Source organism: Pinus tabuliformis, chromosome 1_2 (genome assembly GCF_031772625.1).
Source record: "Pinus tabuliformis cultivar Carrire ecotype Pingquan chromosome 1_2, CPIR1, whole genome shotgun sequence".
Taxonomy (NCBI): domain Eukaryota; kingdom Viridiplantae; phylum Streptophyta; class Pinopsida; order Pinales; family Pinaceae; genus Pinus; species Pinus tabuliformis.
Genome location: NC_142298.1, coordinates 861030571 through 861052559, shown reverse-complemented (window position 1 = coordinate 861052559; position 21989 = coordinate 861030571). Strand labels below are relative to the sequence as shown.

General features: G+C 32.5%; 1 long non-coding RNA gene across 1 annotated transcript; it reads left to right on the top strand.

Moving 5' to 3' along the window:
• Positions 1 to 5234: 5234 nt before the first annotated feature.
• Positions 5235 to 6173, top strand: LOC149208641 (uncharacterized). Its single transcript, XR_016252143.1, has 2 exons — positions 5235 to 5501; positions 5619 to 6173. It is a non-coding gene; the product is annotated as an uncharacterized LOC149208641 (long non-coding RNA).
• Positions 6174 to 21989: the final 15816 nt, after the last annotated feature.

The window sequence follows — 21989 nt, the reverse complement described above, 5'->3', positions numbered from 1 at the left end:
AATTATCAATCTGCATCCTTACCATAATAAGTGGCTTGGATGTTGCTGCATTTGTTAATTGAATCAATGAAGAGCTCAATACGACTACCAGAAGGGCCCAATATAGTGATTTCCTATCCATTTTTACTAATCGATGAAGGATATCTCTGAGGAAAAAATTCAAGTGAGGGTGAGGTATGGTATTTTTAAAGACATAGGCATTGAAGGTGAGGTATGGTATTTTTAAAGACATAGGCTATGGCGTTCAAACAAGTATACTTCAAATACTATTAAAGGTGGACGATGAATGATTTTTTCCCATGCTATTGAAGGATGAATTTGTTTTTGTTCTGTTGTGTTAGTTTTCCTACTCTGTTGTGTTAAGCATGGCCATGCTTATTGTTCCTGTCTGACATCTGTTGTATTTCTTTGCATTGTTATTGTATTTTTTTCCTTTTTTGTTTTTTCTGATTGTGAGGGTGATCGTGATGGTTGAGGGTTATGAAGTTATGCCGAAATTGAAGGAAGACTTATGTAATCCTGTTGGATTTATAAATGGTGGATGTTGTGATAAGTCCAAATATTAGGTATCTGAAAAAAGAATATGAAACTATTGGTGGCTGCGCAGATGTTTCCAAAAAGCAGGGCCAGAGTTCCCGGCCTATAGGAGAAGCAGGGGCGGGGTTTAGGAAAAGAAAAGGCGGGGATTCTTTGTCCTTTAGTGAGTGGGAGTTTCTGGAAGAGAGGAAAAGCAGGGCCGGAGGTTTTCGCTGTTACTTGCATGTAAGCTCTCAATTTCTGCAAGCAGTTAATTAAACACTTTGTATGCTTTTAGGTATTTGAGGTGAAGTTTACATTTATCAATGGTATACCAATTTTAAAACGAACCTGTGTTTGCTTTTTAGTTTCTCAGTTCCTTTGAGATTTTTAGGAATTAATTATATTCTTCATTCAACTGGCCATTTGCATTTAAACCATCATCTGATCGAGCCCTTTCGTTGATCCGACCGAACCCTTTCTTTAGTTATCGGGTGAGCGCATTCCGGGTAGACAATGTGTTCTAACCCTTTGTATCATCATTTTCTACTGCATCTTCATTTTCATTGTCATCATTCTGTTCAAATATTCTTCTCTTTAGTTTCACTTTCACCTTCACCATCACTATCATCTTCACCTTATTAGGGACTTTGCATATTCTTCATCATCTTCATTATTTTGATTTTTTACATTCTCAACTTCTTCAATATGTGTTCTAACCCTTTGTATCATCATTTTCTACTTCATCTTCATTTTCATTGTCATCATTCTGTTCAAAATATTCTTCTCTTTAGTTTCACTTTCACCTTCACCATCACTATCATCTTCACCTTATCAGGGACTTTGCATATTCTTCATCATCTTCATTATTTCGATTTTTTACATTCTCAACTTCTTCAATATCATCTTCATTACTGAATCCATTAGAAATCGAAGTGTTGCTTCTGAGGAGAATAAACCATTTCTCTAGACTTCGTGTATATTACTCGAGAGTTAAAGTAAAGCACAGTTCGCTCCTCAATACTCGGTTAAATATCGGGCCGGTCACCCAGCAAGATCCTTTCTATCAGTGCTACCTTTATTAAGGTTTTTTTTCCTGTATTGCAATTATTATCATGTATATAGAATCAACAGGATGTAGGCTTATAATTCCAGATTGCTATTATTGTTCCATTTAAAATGGGTGTTAGGGTTACTGTAAATGATGGGTGTTAGGATTAGTGTAAATCCTAGGGTTACAGTAAATGATCGGTTAGTGCAAATTCAATAAATAAATAAATAATAAAATTAAAATTAAAAAAATTCATAGATGAATATTAGTATAAATGTATCTAGTGTTTAGGTTGATTAAATTTAAACGGATGACCTTAATGAAACTATCATTAAAATCAACAGGTTTTATGTAAGCGGCGGTAGGATTATACTTCCAGATTGCTATTATTGATCAAGCCGCGGTAGGGTTATACTTCCAGATTGCTATTATTGATCAATTTACAATGGGTATTAGGGTTACTGCAAATGATGAATTGCTATTATTGATCCGCAGTAGGGTTATACTTCCAGATTGCTAATAGTGATCAATTTACCATGGGCATTAGGGTGACTGCAAATGATGACCATTAGGGTTAGTGTAAATTCTATTCATCTGTACAAATGGAATAAATAAGCAATAAAATTAAAATAAACAAATTTCTTGGAAAAAATAAACAAATTCCTAAATAGATGTTAGTATAAATGTATCTTATGTTTTGATGTTCTTAATAATACTATTAAATCTATATAATTTTTTATTTGTTTATTACTTTTTAATTCCAATAATTTTATTGTAAGACCTTTTCCAAATTTTAGGAATATAAAAGGTAGATATTATATTTTTTTACCTATTAAAATTTGTTATTATTGATAATAAAAAAAAATCAATCTAGGGACATGGAAGATGGCCTTGAGTGAGTGAGGGATACAACTAGATGGAAAGTGATATTAAATTAGAAGTAAATAGATAAATAGATAGATATGTATCTTGAGCATTATATATAATTTTATTTATTTGTTTGTAAATTTTGGGAATATAAAATGTAGATATTATATTTTTTTAGCTATTAAAATTTGTTATTATTGAAGAATTTTTTTTCAATGCAAGGACATGGAAGATGGCCTTGAGTGAGTGGGGATACAAAGAGATGGAAAGTGATATTAAATTAGAAGTAAATAGATAAATAGATAGATATGTAACTTGAGCATTATATATAATTTTATTTATTTGTTTGTAAATACTATTAAATCTATATAATTTTTTATTTGTTTATTACTTTTTAATTCCAATAATTTTATTGTAAAATCTTTTCCAAATTTTGGGAATATAAAAGGTTGATATTATATTTTTGTAGCTATTAAAATTTGTTATTATTGATGATTTTTTTTTTCAATGCAGGGACATGGAAGATGGCCTTGAGTGAGTGAGAGATTCAAAGAGATGGAAAGTGATATTAAATTAGAAGTAAATAGATAGATATGTAACTTTTGAGCATTATATATAATTTTATTTATTTGTTTGTAAATTATATTTAACAAAAATTCAAAACTCCATATTAATAAAATTAGTATTTATTTTTTAGGGAGGGGATTTTCCCTTCTCTAAAACCCTCACCAAAGCCAAGGCCATGGCTATTGGTGAGGAATGTTATTTGGTTTTTTATTTTTATTTTTTTGAATTTTTAAATTTATGCATTGTATTATGTAATGGATGTAGTAATAAATGAAAATAACAATAATGCTTTAAAATATATTAATAAAATTTGTAGTAAAAAATTAATGATACTATTTTAAAATTTAATTTTCAATTTAATATATATTTTTATCTTGTTTTGAAAATCAATTTTGATAATTATTTGTATTTTAATATTAGAATTTATAATGTGCCAATTAATTGATATTTTATGATGATATTATAGTGAATTTTTTTAATCAATATACATTTCAAAATATAAATGATCTACAATATACACATGAAAGTGACAATACTATATTCATAAATTCTTTACAAGCCTCCAAACACTCCATTTTAAAAACACCTCACAAATACTCTCCTTATATAAGACAAATAAAATAATATGTACTTTAAAAGTTAATTAATCACAAAATGTATAGAAGTTTAAATATTTGTTTGTTTTTGTGTTGTTTTATGCGATTATTTATTTGTTGTATTATGGAAGTTTAAATGACAATGATAATAGCACAATACACCTAAAAAAATATAAATGGTTGACAATATCACAAAATATTTCAAAAATACATATGACATTAAAAATATTATAATCATAAATTCTTTCCACGTCTCATCAAAACACATTACAAATATTTCTCCCTATATAAATATAAAATAAATATCCCTAATTGAAATAAATATACACTTTAAAAATTAATCTATTACAAAAACTTTTATGATGATGAAAGTTTAAATGTTTGCCTAATTGAAATAAATATACACTTTAAAAATTAATCTATTACAAAAACTTTTATGATGATGAAAGTTTAAATGTTTGTTTGTTTTTGCATTGTATTGTGTTTATTTGTTTGTTGTATTATAGAAGTTTAAATGACACTCACAATATCACAATACACCTAAAAAATGCAATTCATTAACAATATAATAATATATTTCAAAAATACATAAGACATTGAAAATACTATAATCATAAATTATTTACAAGCCTCATAAAATATTATACATTTTAAAAAACACATCCCAAATATTCCTTCCTATGTAAAACATAAAATAAAAGTGCTTGAAATAAATATATAGTTTATTACAAAATCTTTTATGATAATGAAAGTTTAATTATTTTTTTTGTTTATTTGTTCATTGGATTATGGAAATTTAAATATTTGTATCTATCATGTGTTTGTTGTATTATGTGTTTTTGTTGTGTATAATATGTTTACACATATTCAAATGAGTTGAATGTTGTATTTTAATTTATATTGATATTCAATTTAAGGCAATAGAATTTTTTTTCCTTGCAAGCACTATCAATCAATATATATAAATTTCAATATTTTATAATAAAAAATTTAATGTTTGTGTTTATTATATAATATGTTTTTCATTTTATTTTCTTTTTGTTTGTATAATAATTTTAAACAACCATAATATCTTAAGGAAAATGTTATTTTTAAATAAACTTAATTTTATATTTTAATTTATATTTTGATATAATTTCCCAAATTTAATATTTTTACAGGCTCTATTAATCCATATTTATTTAATGTTTTTACAAGCTCTATTAATCAATATTTATTAATATTTATTTGAGAAATATAAATAACCCTATAAAAATATGATAATACATTTAACATATAAAATTACACTTCACATGTAAACCAAAAAAAATTACTAACGACCTATGATAACTTCATATTCACATTATTTGAAACCCCATATCGGTAATAAGAGTATTGACGGATACATAATATGATTGAAACACACTGAGTCAAATATTAACTACTATTTGATTTCACCCTACCCATACCTTAGTTGCTACCAACATAACTCATTAAACCTTAACATATTTTTATGTACACACTTAAATTAATTTCCTCGAGGGTGATGACCTCTATACGTGCCTGTATTACATTTAATTTCTACTTTGAAGACCCGGTTGGACCATTGTCTAATGCCGCTAGCTTCGAGGCATTCATCCTTCTGATTGCCATGTGGTTCTCCCAGCATCGTTTGATCTGAGGGGCATGATCCGACGGTTCACCATGTTTCGAGGAGCTATGGCTAACGATGCGGTGACCTGCCTTCCTCATTTGGTCATTGGGCTCGGGGAGGCTCTCGGATTATTTCTCTGCAAAACCCTAACTCCCCTGGGGTTGCGTTCGCGCAGCAGGACTATGTTTCTCCGTCCATATTCTACAGAGAATTCGACCAACGTTTCCAGTTCCACCGCCGTTGCGGTCATACATTCTCCATTGTTACACAGGTGAGGAGTTATGGTTTACAATCGCTTAACTTTCACAGTTCGAGTTAAAGTTTCCCTTATGCCTCACTCTTAGATAATTTCTTGACTAATGATTTTCTTTTAATCTCTGTCTGCAAGTGTTGTGACTGCTGCGACATCCAATACCTCTTGCGCCGAGGAAAACACACTCAAACTCTTGAAAGGTAATGTGTTGAGCTTTAAGTTTTGGGCTTCTTCGAATGTTCTACATTTTTTTATGCATTTACCTAGGTCCAGAATACCCGACGACGGGAGGACCTGTGTTTTTTCATGGAAAGGTGGAATGGTATGGATGCCTCTCCTTAAGGTTGGCTGGCCTTCATCCTATGCCTAATGAATGTATCGCTTGGTCTTATTATGTTTTCTAGGTGATCTGTTAAGGGATTTATTCTTGTAGTTAGATATGGGTGTGAAACCCTTTGTTGTAATAAGCTATATGCCCTTTTTGAAAACTATATTTCTTTTAATTTTCTGGTCGAAGGCTTTGGTTATTAGAGGGCTCGTTTGTCCACCTAGTTGTCATAACGACTTAACAATTAAGAGAGACTTAACAATTCGGTTGTCTCTTAATGGTGGAATTGGTACATACAGACAATTGTAATATGGTTTTTAATTTGCACTTATTTATCAATATTTGGCAAGCAATTCGAGCTACTTTGTTTCAAATATCAATTTGTTGTAGAATCCTTAACAGTGTGGACTATTTGATTATGCATGGCTAAAATATACAAGTGCTCATTCTTTAAACTTTCACAACGAAATTCCCTAGTGTCCAATTCATCGAAGAATAAAATAGGGGTTAGACAATCGAAGTTTACTCTTAATGTTGAGCGATACTAAACCTAATCAAGGTTTTCTTTGAAGCTCATGCAACAGAATTGAGTCTTTCTATAACGCCCCTCTCTTGCTTGCTAAATTATTGTAAACCTAAAGCTGAGTTAGGAGTTAGGTGTGATATCCTCCATTGTGTGTTAAATGATTGTAAACCTAAGCTGTTAAATGATTGTAAAGCTAAGCTGAGAAAAGCTAGATGTGATACCCTCCTTTGTGGGTTAAACTATTCTAAACCTAAGCTAAGGAAAGCTAGGTGATATGTAATATGAAAAGCAAATGTGTTATTAAATAAATTAATAAAATAAATCACTTGGAGGGTGGAGCACCAAGAGAGAGGAGATTCTTGCCAAATCCCATTGAGGAATGGGATAGACATGAATCTTTCATGATAAATCTTCTAGATGTGATTCTAGATAAGTTTGGATGGATTGGATATCCATCTGATGGATGGAAGATAAATATCTATCGGACATAAAAGCTTTGTGGGAGATAAATGTACGGTTTTATGATGAAAATCCTCGTGGGAGATGAAGACAAGATTTTTTGAAAAAGACCTAGGCAAATTGAAAAATCCATAAAGCGGGACGATGCTAATGGTAACTAAATCATGAAAGAGGGTATTAGTTACCCATTGCATTGATCATTTGAGGACAGTTGATCCTTGGCAAGAACTTCGGCTCTGGGGGAATGAGAGGTGATTCATGGTTGGGTGGTAGTTCTCCTCCCTCTAAGTGATGGTTTAATTGGTGTCACATGCGTGGAATGTGTGTATGATGATTCTTACTCTCATATGATGATTCTTACTCTCTCTCTCCTATAGTTCTAGTTGTTTATGAGAAGAGTTCTTAAGTTTCTTCACCATGAGAATGCTTGATGAATAATAGTATATGCTTATGTATTAATAGATTTAATGATGTTTCCCTCTAATTTGATGAGATTCACTCGCATGGTATGTGTTTTATGTTAATCCCTACTTGTTATGAGATTAAAATCATTTAGCTCATATTTAATGATGGTTGAATTTATCTCTACTATGGGAATGACAGATTTCTTATGCATGTTGCATTCCAGTGTGAAGTTAACTGTAGAAGCATGTTCAGTGGGTAACAGTTCTAGGACCCATTCATGGTAGAATTACATGTGACAATTATTCATAAATAGATTACCTGTGTTAATGTTTTCTTATGAAATGATTGCATCTATTGTGGGCTTGATGTGCATGTCAGTATTCCTTTGACCATGCTTAAGGAGTTGGAAAATGATAACTATAGTGTGTTGATGTTAATGATTTCCGTAATGTCTCCTTGAAGTCATTATTCTGAAATGGTCATATAATAGTGTTAAGATAGTTGTTGCATCTAACATCAAGTGGTAACTCTGGTGCATGTGGGACACTTAGGGGATCATGCTTCTAATTGCATAAGTAGAGGAATTTCTTCCGATAAGGGTAGTTTAATTAGTTAGTTATGCATGTTGAACCAAGGGTTGGTGAGAACACCTTGTTTATGCTTAATTATATTAATGATGCATGGTAAACGTAAGATAATACTCCATTAATGTCGGTGTGGATTAACCAGAAGATTATATAGGTTGCATGCCATGATTATTCCTTCACATTCAATGACGGTTCTGATATATAAGTTGTTTATATGAATCTAAGGGTTCCCATTACGGATCTGATAAAGCATAAAGAATGATGCGATATTATGAGACTATATAAATTGTTAAGAAATGAGTATAGTAACAGGAATAATACTTTTTCCTGCCATGATAAAGATATTACGTAAGACAATGGTCAGATCTTAGCTGTAGAAAAAAAAAAAAAAATACAAAATTGGAAGCCTCATAAGCTATTATTCTGGGGTAGGACAAAGGTGTACGTTAAAAATGGTATCAGAGGAATAGGTTCAAACACTAGGGTCTATGGACCAATCCACTTTGGTAGCGTTTTGCGTTGATGGATTTTGATTATAAAACTCCTATAAGAAAAATTACCCCAAAATTTTTGAAGGGTGAAGTTCGAAACATAGAACATGATTCCGTAATAAGGAATTCAAATATTAACATGGAATGATATATATATATATATATATATATATATAACATGTTAAAACTAATGAAGGTTTTTTATACATATAGTTCTTATAAAGATGTTAAGGTGCATGTTAAGATGTGAACGGACTTTTCACTGAGGCCCATGCCTCATTACTCGTCCATTACCTTGACTCAGATCTAAAAAAAATAATCCAAGACTTAAGGATTAAAGGTCAAACTTAACTACTATCTTTTCAGAACATACAAATCAAGCATTGTCTATAAGAATTGCGCCTTGACTAATTTATTAATGGTTGACTACATTTTGTATATGACTCAAAGTGGGAAAGGGCTTGGTTGACTATGTTTTGTATACGGATCAAAGTGGGAAAGGGATTTATGCCTACATTATAGCCATCGAATCAAAATCATGCAAGATCTTTCTTCTTAAAAGGCCAGAATGAAGCCCATATAACTGGTTAGTTGCATGCAAATTTCGATGGACAGTGCAGATAATCTAACTGATAAAACAACATGAATGTTGTGGCTCTATCTCCTCCTCATTTACCACTGATATACAATTTCCCAACAACGATAACATTCTGTGGCCACTTATTTTCTTTCCTCAATAGTTCATTTATCAAAGAACAGAAAAACAAATCAGTCGTCACTTAGAAGATTCATGGTTCCGTAGGGACGAACTCAATGGCTTCATCCTCTGCTGCCCCTTCAGTGGACTTCCCTAGAGAGGACGTCTCTTAGCAAGACATAGTAAGTTGGCATTCAAGTTCTAAATTATGCCTTTTTTGTGCTTTCACGCTGAAACTGTTTCCACTTAGTCTATCTGGGTTCTACTACTAAAAACCTCTCCAGTACAAAGAAAGAACATGGTTTCTTACCAGCTCTCAATTGGGTAGGATAGCTGTCCATGATGAATTGGGTTTTTTTTTTGGGCTCTCTAGATATGGATTGTTTATTTTCCCATTTCAAGTTTTTGAACTGTGCTTAAACCATGACATCTGAGTGAGAAGGCAAAGCATTTCCATACTTAGAGCATTTAAATCATACATGATTTTGAAATAATTTAATATGTTTGGTTGTCAACATATTGATCATCCATTATGACTAGGTGCTTGATGAGTTGGTCGTAGGCGTGCAACTCAGCATATGGAACTTCTTTTCTAGTGGCATTAGATGCTAAAAGCAAAACGGTCACTTTCCGGATGGAATCACCGAAAAGTTGTCTCTCTGTTTTCCGATCATACACATGCATTCCATTGATGATAGTAATCTGCTAACCCTCTGTGAAAAGAATTAGAATTCAAGACTGTCGGATGGGGTTCATTCCATTACCCATCTAGATTTAGATATGTTCGATCTTATTCGTGACATTGGAAACATCCATGAAACACTGGACTCATCCTCATCCAATGATCTAAAGAGGTATTATCCCAAAATCCAACTCCCTGCCTACGAACATAGAAATGTTATCTAGAAAACTCTAGTAAAAACAATCAGAAGGAAAATGTTAACGTATCAAGTAAAAATCTATAGATGATGTTTCTTTATTCAACTATTTGTTGGTAGCGTAGGTGCCAAGTTTGGGTGATCATTATCCTGAGTCGAGAAACATCCTCACGATCGGATAAAAATCTAGGATAATGCTAATCCTCATCGTCCAATATGCAGAGACTACGCATTGGTAAATTCTTTAATAAAATATCTAGTGTTATTGTTGATTCTCGGGTTGTTTGACTAAATTCTAACCATTGTTCTTTCCACCAGAAGTCATTTGTGTGCATGCAGCAAAGGATTCGCGCTAGTGTTACATACTCCAGCTCCTACTTCTTTTCAATCACTCGTGACGAGTTGATTTTCACAGCGCTGCCACTTCTACCTTTAAATCTTTCCAGCGAGATTTCAATCCTAAATAGACTGACATCTTGGAGTCTCTACAGGAAAATATTGTGTCTCTCAAGGTATTGGAGCTCTGTAAAATACAGCCAAAGGTCATCAAGAAAAAGGGAACATCCATTGCTCTTGAAGAAGAATGGTCAACTAGATGGTTGCTCAAAGATTAGTAATGACGATTTATTTTTTTCTGACGAGGTAAGCGTCATGCTATTCACGTCAAAATTATAAGCCCAGCAATACAAAGGAGATCCATCAAGGAATTCTCCTGGGCATCTCAAAAATATAGGTTTGAGTCGTTCGGTAGTTTCAATGATCATTTACTCGATGGCTTCTATGATGCTCGACGAGATTGCCATTTAAGCCATTAATAAACTTTGAAAAGGAGAACCTTTGCTTAGACTCTCGGGAGATTTTGGATGCAATAGTTCTGTAACATGAATAATAAATTTCGTATATACGTTTAAATATATTACAGTGAGTTAATGGGCTTAGTTTAGTTCTATCTGCCGGAAATCATGCAATATGAATTTAATAATGATAAAAGGGCACAACCTAGTTCCTATTTAGTCTGGAAATCCCACTAACATTATCGATCATATTTTGGTGAAAAGCAGAGTGCAGAAGCACTCGCAGGTCTTGATATTGAAAAATCTTCATTTCGACGGGTCTATAATGTCTAGGAGGTTCTGTACATGATCTAGCGTATGACTTGGCTGCGCTAACATTTTTTTGGAGTCAAATTCAGCTGGAATGATAGACGAGATTCATGGTGAAGCACCTTCATGTAGACCCTCATCCAATAAGGGACACTGGAGGTTGCCTGTAAAAAGACAGAAGTATGCCATAATGGATCTTGTTGAATGGGTTGAATCTACCATCAAGAGAATAAAAATTTTGGCGTTGGCAAAGAGTCACAGAGCAGGTAGAGCTAGAAATGTTTTCTATTCGGAAATAGAAGTCAACTCTGTTTGATCACTCTTTGAACCAAGTAGTATGGTGAGCACATGAAATCCGAATGGGTCCGATCAATAATATGGCCTTTGTTGATAAATGACAGGTCCATGTAAAAGGTAAGATACTCCTATGATATTCACAATTGATTAAATGAACTCGTTGTAAAATTACTAGAGCATTTTTGGTTTTTAAAAGCTAGGTGTGCTTGCAATTGAATAATGGGTTATGTGCTTAAAAATAAAACAAAAAATAAAAAACAAGTCTTTTTGAGATTATGGAATTTAAAAGTTTCACTCGGACAATTATACAGTATGCCAATAGTTAGCCTCGTGGCCGTGGAAATATACTTTGGAATAATCTGTGATAGAAGAACAATTTGAAAATTGTAAGGTGCATGGTTGTTTTAGATTTGATGACCGAAGGATGACCATTGGCCTTTTGCTTATAAAAACATTAGGATATTATTTCTTATAGTTTCAGGTTATTGTATAGCTCTCATATTAAGGAAACTTAACAAATTCAGTAAACACAATAATTGTGGGATCATATCATTTTATTTGATACAACCAGAACAAACATATGATCTATGGTTGCATTATACAGTAAATACATTTTATTTGACAATGTTGTTAACAATTCGCTCATAGAACGCGACATAATATCTATAATTTATAGCCACTACTATCTTGTTCCATTGTGACTCTATGAAGAACTGTCAATACTTAGTAACGAGCGTGGATTTCTCATCATAATATAAAGGCCTATTGTTGATATGCGTTATAACGATTATTCATTGATAGAACGAGCGTGGATTTCTCATCATAATATAAAGGCCTATTGTTGATATGCGTTATAACGATTATTCATTGATAGTTGAAGGAATTTCAAGCCTTGGAAGCTTACACATTGCATCTAACACAACACAACAATATCCAGAACAAGGGAATTCTTTTGACCCGAAGCACACGAATGATTTATGATAATAATGATTTTGAAGTTTTTTTTTAATTAAAAATATATACATAATTGTTTACAATTTCTGATCCAAGTGACGATTGTTAAAAATCAAAGTTCAGCTTTGAAATAGAAAGGAACGAGTCTATTGAGCATTTATTCCAAAGCTACTCGACAACTTCAAAATAAATTTCCATATTGGTCTCTCCATAACACATCATTAACTTCGTGAACATCTCATTTTTTATAAGCATGAGATCAAGTTGAGATAAAGAGAAACAAAAAAATAATGAAGTATAGTTGCACAAGTAAGAAAGTGCAATCTGAAAGAGAAGGCCTCAGTACTAAAACATTAACTAAGGTATGGTCAAGCATGTAAAAAATGCAGAATTTGGTTCTAAAAATGTTTGCTTTGTGACTAAGGGAAAATTCTGCATAAAGTTCAATGAATGAATTCATTAATTGTTTAATGGTATATCGCAATTTAGAATTGTTGAGGTAGGTGAAACATAGATGTGAAAAATCTTTTTGCAAGACTTGGAAATCCTATATGGAAAAATTAGTTTGCATGAGCTTAAGAAAATAACTGCTTATTTGGAATTGCATAGAAGTTAAATCCTTATGTGTAATGGTTTCTATATATAAGCAAAGGAAGTTTCCTACATGCAATTCTAGTTTATTTTAATGGGTTGATTCTTCATGTAAATCTCCAAATTAGTCATGATTGAGCATGTGGAGATTTTTGTTTCAGAAGAGAAGGTAAAATACATATATATATGCATGATAGAAACTAGAGGTACATAAGGAAAACTTGGAAGAAATTGGTATTATGAATGACGAAGAGAAATTAGAAATTTTTTGCTTAAAACCTCTAACACAATTTCTACCAAACCATGACATGTATCGGTTGATGAACAGTGTGGAAAACTATATTGGAATTGATTGTTCCAATAGGTAAGGATTTAAATGGTGATTGGTACAATTTCGGTATAGATGCATGACTAAATAAAATCACCTAATCCTGGAAAGGAAGATTAGATAATATAGAAAACCATGGTTGTATCATTGTTTTATTGTTGTGAAATGATACATATACCCATGCATTGTCATGAATTGTTTTGTATGTGTTACCATAGTCTGGTTGAGTGATCATTCAGATAAAAATGTTTAAAAAAATGGTCATGCTTAATATCTAAGTAATGAATTATATGAATCTTCCATGTAAGCACATGTGTGTGCAGTATTACAACCTTGTAAGAATTGATGATAGAAGGGTCTTGGTGTCATGCATCCATATAAGAAAGAGTCTTGAGTCTAAAGCAAGCTATACATACATGGGCTGTTATGTTCCAACAATAAATAGGCAAATTATGCATGAATAACTTATGATTATGTTTAAAGAGTCAAGTTGGACAAGGAAACTGAAGGTTATAGTACAAGACTATATAACTGTACAAATTGTCATTCAAAATCCTTTGATTAATGCATCTACATACAATGTGATTTGTTCTTCGGTTGGAAGAAAGTATGATTAAGGGGAAACTTAACTTAAACAGTTTTCCAGGACATATGCATCTTTCAATGGATATGCATAATGGAACCTATAAGTATCCTTGCGTACAAACCATAGTAATTGATGAAGTAGCACAAATGGTATGGACCACTAGGTCAATTAAATGGTATATAACAATATATTCAAATAGATTGATAGCATACAGCTTGAAATGCATAAATGGTGCCAAGAAATACTCTTATTGGATTGCATGAATAATGTGTTTGGATAACATAAGGAATGTTAACTAATCCACACAAGAATTCATAAAATGGATAACTCATCTTTTGGGTTAAGGGTGATTTCAAGAGGAGCTAACATGTAAGTACCCTAAGATCATAAACACTTACAAAGGGGTGTAGGATTGAAAATGATAAAAACTTTCATGTATACTCACACTATATTATGCATGGCCAACAAGTTGTTGAGGCATAAAAAGGGCAATAGTAAATCACCCGACATAAATGATTTAAGAATGAAGTATTGATCTAATGATTATTAAACTATGAGTTAATAGTCTGCTTAAGATGAAAATATGCATGAATACATACTATGCTATTGATATTGTGTTACAACCAAATGAAATCTAAGAATGAGTTACACTAGACATAAAACTTTCTTGGATTACAGAAATGAACCATGCTCATACAAATTCCTTGTCAACTGAGCACATTTTTTTAATTGCTAGAAAAAGATAAAGGAAGGTTTGGTATGATACTAACATGATAGAAAATATGTGGACAAAGTTTTTTCATGCAAGTAATACCATGGGAATGGTATGATGGGTTGTAGCACAGATAGTACTATTTACAGCAGTACATACGGTAATCGTATGACTACATATGTTACATGTTTGAAATTTGATATGTATATCGATGTGTATAATACACATGGTGTGTAGGTATGCATGAAGACATTAGATAAATGTCTGGCAAGGCAACCAACCTGGAGGTTACACAAAAAAAGGAAAGTAAGATTGTTATAACTAACCATGGTTAATTGTAGTTTGGCATACGTACAATGACAATGAATTAGAAGCCTAATAAGTTATTATTCCGGGGTGGGCCAAAAAATACAGAATTGGAAGTCTAATAAGTTATTATTCCGAGGTAGGCCAAAGGGGTACGTTACACTTTCTGTAATTTTCTTGAGTTTTTTTTCTTATTTCAATTAGCGTAAACTTAACTACAATCCTCTAGTCATTCCTAGATTGGATTCCTATTTCCAATTTGCTAACCCTTACCGAGATATTTTCATTCCTTCTGTCAAGAACAATTACTATATCCCTGATGCGGGTGATTAACCGCATTGATACAATGCAACAAATCTGGGTTGGAAAGTGGCGCGGCCACATGGCCACCCACGCTTCCACCCAAAATCCCATCGCCATAACTAATCGTGTTTTAATGAGGTGTGAAGGCTGAAAAAATTTAATGTTGTGTGAAGGCCGAGGAAACCTCACTCTGATCCATAAGATGGCGATAACGAATCGCCTTCCCCCTGTTATGCCTCCTTTGGACTGTAACTGCCTCCCCGCTACTGCAGAGCCGAGCTCGCGCACGGCTATGGGGAGAAGGTGCCAGATCCTCTGTTGTATTGAAATGGTTGAAGGTGCCCACTTCTCGCATAATCTGTTTTGCTGCTTCAGAACTGTTGCTTTGGCCCTGAATTCTGCTTTTGATCAAAAAATTCCCTATTCACTTGATTCCACTAGCCATTCTATACCTCATCATGCTCCTGCTGGCACCCACCGAACCAATTCCAACCAAGCAAGTATGCCTCGTTTGTGGCACAGGATGCGATGTAAACGGGGCAGCAATAGAGGAAGAGCAACTCACCCTCCCTCACTATCCCGCTCTGCCTCTACTCCTTCAGATTCCTCCTCCCCGTCAACTGTTTCTCACTTCATGGGTCGATATCTCGCCACCCGCAATGATAGGGGGCGTACTCATACGGTTGGCTCTAGGCATGCTACAGACACCCATCAACCTCCTGATGCCTCTATTCTGACGATGCAACCCTACCATTCTACCCAGTTCCAGTTTCATTGCACACTGGAGCACCCATGCATCATTGCTACCATTTCTGTTGCCTTTAGAGAGGAGCCACAGAGCTCTGTCATTCCGGCTCGCATCATTCAGGAAAGGACTGACACCAGCAGAAGGAAAACTCCTGGTAGCAACTCGGGGACTCGTAGAACACATGGTGAAGCTCTGAACCGGACGGACGCAGCTCAGGTTCACAACACTCCATGTGGAAATACGAATATGGAAGCCACAATGAGTGGGAAATAGCACGACGAAGATGATATGGAGGCTTACAGGTGTCTAATTATGGAGGAACCTCTGCCACCTAATGACACCTAGCAGGCCAAGGTTTATTTCAGGTTTCTTTAAGCACCCGGTCACCAACTTAGGGGTCTTTTTAATGTTTGTTGTTGTAATTGATGTCAATTTTGTTGTTTTTTTTCAAAAAACTATACCACAATGTTATTACAGGCTAGTTCCCCTGCATGGGTAGCATACTCCTCGAATCTTGGACTGGTTTCCCCTTTGAGGGCAGTCATTTTTCAGTTACTGTTTGTTAAAACATGGAAAAATCTGAGACAGGATCTGCAGAGGTTGGTGCCTCCATGTACTATTTTTTGTTTCATTAATAGATTTAGTCATATTTAGAAAAAAAAAAGAACAATTACTATAACACAATTGTTTTCCATAGTTCTTGCGCATATATGCATTCTTTTTCTTTCTGTGAGAAAACAATAACTGTAATTAACCAATTTTTACACAGCTTTTATCATATAAATATATTTTCTCTTTCTGTCAGAATATGATTACTGTAGCTAGATAATTTAAGTTTATTCTTTCACACAGAATTCATTTATTCTCTATTATCACCTTAATAACATCTAAGTCATTGCACTATTTGAAGGTAAATATCTAGGTTAACTGCAAACAGAGTAAATGAAAATAGAGTTAAAGTAATTAGATTAAGTGTTAATACTTCAACCACCTAATTCATACCACTATCACATAGTATTAACATGCATGCATTTGTTACTTATATGCCATTGGAAGATTAGATATTTCCAGATGAATCCTCTCCACCCTTCCAACAAGAATTTGGCAATTACGTCCAAGATTCTCCCCCTAAGCTCTTCTATATCCTCTAGAATAGTTTCTTAAGGCAACAGTTAATTTGTCTCGGCCTCAAGACCCCAAGTCCAACCTGCAAACACTTTCTTCCACCAGGGAAGATAATTCCAAGAGGTTTTCCCACTAAACTCTCATTCATCTCAAGGAATCCTTCTTCTCTTTTCCGAACCCTCTTCTCCTACCCTCTCGTCCCTCTTGTAAGAGAAAAGAAGGTAAGGGGATAAGAGATAACTGCCTGGTGAAAAGAGAGTTAGTGAGGTTCATCCGTAATTCGTAAGATCTTCCATAGAAACAGTGTTAATTTTTCCATAACTAACTTAATTATCATTTATTATTATTGACATCACAATAACTAACTGTTTATCAGTTTACTCATCCGTAATAGTAAAAATGTCTGAAAAAGTAAATTAATTTTTTTTCCATAACTAACTTAATTATCATTTATTATTATTGACATCACAATAACTAATTGTTTATCAGTTTACTCATTCGTAATAGTAAAAATGTCTGAAAAAATAAATTAAAAGTCTCCAGACGTCACAATACATTTGAAATAGATATAAATAATTATGACAACATCTTATAAGTGTACATGATAATATACCCAAGATTTACACTTAAATGAATTTAATGTTGCATTTAGTTCAATTTAATATTGTATTTTATAATATAATTGCAAATATTCGTATTTTGATTTTCTATTTTTTTTAATTGTATTATTGTATTTATATGTGTAATAATTTTATACATACAGAAATAAAATCATAAGCTAAAAATTGAATGTTGTTAAATGTCATATTTTACTTTAAATTCAATTTAATAAAATAATTTTTGGTAAAAACTATTGCTTAATATAATTTTAAAACGATTTAAATGTTATATTTAATTGATGTTGAAGTTCAATTTTATTAATGGATGTTCTTTACTAAATATTATCAATTAATATATATTCCTATAATATATTTCTAAATATTAACATTTCAAATTATTTTTGTACTATATGTTTGTTAATTATCTTTTTATATGTTTGCTTTATGTAATAATTTTTTACATAAATTAAATGTTGGATTTTTAATTTAATATTTTTTTAAATATTAAATAAAATATATTTAAAAAAATACAATGTTGTATTTTAATTTATATTTTGGTTTCACTAAATTAATTTATATATATATATATATATATATATATATATAGTTATATTTTATGATACACGTTGTATATATATATATATATATATAGATAGATAGATATATTATAATACACGTTGTTAATTCTCAATATTTTATGATACAAAGTTGTGTATTAATAAAGTTAATTTAATAAAATTAATTCTTTTTGCAAAATCTAGTTACAACAAATAAGTTAAATATTATATTTCACTTATGTTGACATCCAACACATATATATAAAAGTTGAATGTTATAAAATAAAAATAGTCATAATAATACGAAGTTAATTTAATAAAGTTAATTCTTTTTGCAAAATCTAGTTACAACAAATAAGTTAAATGTTATATTTCACTTATATTGATATCCAACACATATAAATATACAAAGTTGAATGTTATAAAATAGAAATAGTCATAAAACATGATTTGGTAACTATTATTTCATAATAAAATTTTTATCAATATTATTAATCAATATCACTTTTAAAATTATATCTCAAATAATAAAATATGTTATTATTTTATCAACATTATTATATGTTCCCGAATGCGGGTGATGAAGTGGCGTGATGGGCAGGTGTCGGGTGTGGCTCGTCACGTGGGCAGGTGTAAGCCCGGACGAGCCACGACATACCAAACCGCAAATGAATTAAATGCGATGGGAGGCTCAGTTAATCTGGTTTTATTGCTGGTTCAGAGGGCATTCATTGTGCAGCTGCGATCGAGGCATATGGCGCTCAATATCTTCGCTCCCCAGGTCGCCTGGATTCATTCCTGCAAGAAATTCGGGCATACGTTGGCAGAGGTGGAACATTCTCTGGCTCAGTTCACAGTTACTCAGAGGAATTCTTGTCTGCTGGGTAATTTGACAATGCAAAGGGAGAGGCCCAGGATGAGCAGTCGCCGGGGAGGTTCCATGGGCCGCTCTGCAACTCAGCGACCAGTCAACTCGCCTTCCTCCTCGGTGGAAATTACTTCAGAGCATAACAGAGGCTCGAACAGACTTCTCGGACACGGCACTGTGCGTGGGTGGGGAGACATTCCGAATTGTGGACATTTGGAGCATCCGGCTGTTCGCTACCGGATCCCCTGCACTTTGGAGAACAACACTCTTATCGTCTCCGTCATGGTGGAACACTGTAGCGCTCTCAGAGGGCCTATGGACAACCTGGGTGTGTCAGTGACTGATATGCAGGTTCCCACGGTCGATTTGCGGAGGCCAACCAAAGCAGACTCCCCCCCAGCCACTCAAGCTGAGGAAGCTGGCCCCAGTGAGCCGGTTCATAGGTCGCTGCGTTCAGATATGGAGGTCTCACAGAAGCTCAAAGGACCGGTGAAGGATGAGCCCCATACAACCGATGAGGACTAGCACTTCCGTCACTATGTCTCCCGCTGCCAGGAAAGCAACTCTCTGTTTGTCTTTCATGCTCTTTGTCGATTTACTGCTCTCTCTGTCGGTCTGTCTATGTGTCATCCATGTCGGATTATATGTCCACCGTGTCAGTCTATGTGTCCAGCGTGTCGATTTGTCTGTCCATCGTGTCGGTTCACATGTCCATTGTGGCGGTTTACATGTTTATTGTGTCGATTCAAACGCTGGCTATGTCGATTCAGATGTCCCAATTCTGTAATGATGCTACTCTGAAGGGTCTATCATGGGGAAAAAATCTCTCAGGAGATGCAGGGCCATGGCTCTGGTGTAATTTTGCTGTAACTTTTGATTTTTTGTAATATAATTAGCTAGTCTTACGGAGAGAAAAAAAAAAAAAACATTATTATATGTTATTATTTTATCAACATTATTATGTATATGAATAATAAATTGTATATTATAAAAGTATATTTTTATTGTTTAATGTGAACCACATTAAATGGTTATAAATTTCGACTAAATCTCAATGATGTGATTAATTTGAAAGACAATATCATTATTAATATGGATCACAAAAATATAAGATATAGCAATATATTTTTCATTTTATATATTTATAATTTTCTTTTCAAAACAATATCCTCAATATCCTTAATGTGAAAAGAAAAAAAAAAAATATTTTTAAAAAAATTAATACTAAATATAAATAACGCTATATATTTCAATTTAAAATCTTTATATATTTCAACAAATAGGTTGTAGTAACAAATAGGTTGTAGTAAATTGATTTAAGGTCATAGATTTTTTATTATTTATATTATTTGACCTATATTTGTATTTGCATTTTATGATGGGTTTATATTTATGTGTATAATGCAAATTGTTAGATACATTTTAATAAAGTAATAGAATTTCAATTATTTATATTATTTGAATTATATTATTTTTAATTTAATAATTTTTAATATTTTTTTAAGTGTTATAAAATAAAATATATTTATTAATTTATATATATAAAGAGAAAGAGGAGTAGGTGGGCTTTATTAATCAATATACATTTTAATATTTATAATGCAAGTGGTGTATTAATAAATTTATTTTTTTTTGTAAAATTTAATAAATAAGTTAAATGTTATATTTCAATTATATTGATATCCAATTTATAACACATATAAATATATAAAGTTGAATGTTATAAAATAATGTGGATTATTTATGTGTATAATGCAAATTGTTAAATGCATTTTAATAAGGTAATTGAATTTCAATTATTTAAATTATTTTTAATTTAATTTTTAATGTTGTATTTTTATTTATATTTTGGTTTATATATATATAATATATCCCGGTAACCTCACATGAAAATGTAGGGAGTTAACAAAAATTACACAGGTAATTTTTGTAGTATATTAACATAAATTGTCTGATAAACCTTGCATCCATTTCATTATTCTCTTAACTAGATTAATTCATCACATAATTGACGTTATGAATATCACATCAAATAAGCAATCACATCATTGAACACCAATATACCCTAGAAACCCCGTAGGGTGAAAACCAGCAAATGCTTAATTTTATTATTAAACGCTCGTGAGGGTGTTCACCCCTCACTCAATGTCTTATAAGGGAGTCCATCCCTTATCCATTGTTATAAAATATTACAATTGAAATATCAATTAAATTACAACATACCTACCTAAAAGCTATTACAATGATCATGAAACCATTTACCCACAAATGACCACTCTTTATATGATTGTGGCATGATTGTCCCATGAGTGGACCATCCTGCAGCTTGTACTCATTAGCATGGACCATTAGTTCTTATCTATCATGCTATTAAACATAATTTGTCTTTTGCACAAATCACCATCCTTTTGTGTCATTGATGTCATCAAAAATATTTGGTAACATGATTAGATAAAGTATTAATCAATCAATAATCATTCTTTGAAAGCGATCTTTTAACATCTATTCATGTGCATACATGAGATGTAAATATAATATCACAACATGCTTCTTCTTACAACATTATGCATGTATAAACAAATAATTATCAAGCATGTCAAAATAATTACCCCATTACTATGATCATTCTCGCACTAGCACACATTCATATCCAAAGGAAACCATTGTAACCATCCATTTCACTTAAAGGATACTAGAAACTTATCTTTGTTTTTCATGCATGTAATTAGATAAAAACTTATTTGAAGAGAGCTATCCCCTTAGTTTATTCTTTGTGCATGTAACTAAGTAATCTTTCCAATCTCCCTTCTAAGGGGAAACTATCATGATAGACATTATTATCATGCATGAAAATGTAAGTCCCTTTTTGAAAAAAAATCTTTTCGAGATAGATCTATTTACAAAATCTATTGTATGCACAAAGACATGCATTGTTCTAAACCAGAACTAATGTGTTAGTCATTATTTCTTGCATGCGGATATATGTATTTTACAAAGGAAAGCTAGTAAATTTGATGCAGGGCAACCTGAAACAGGGCTACCCGCGTGTATCCAATCT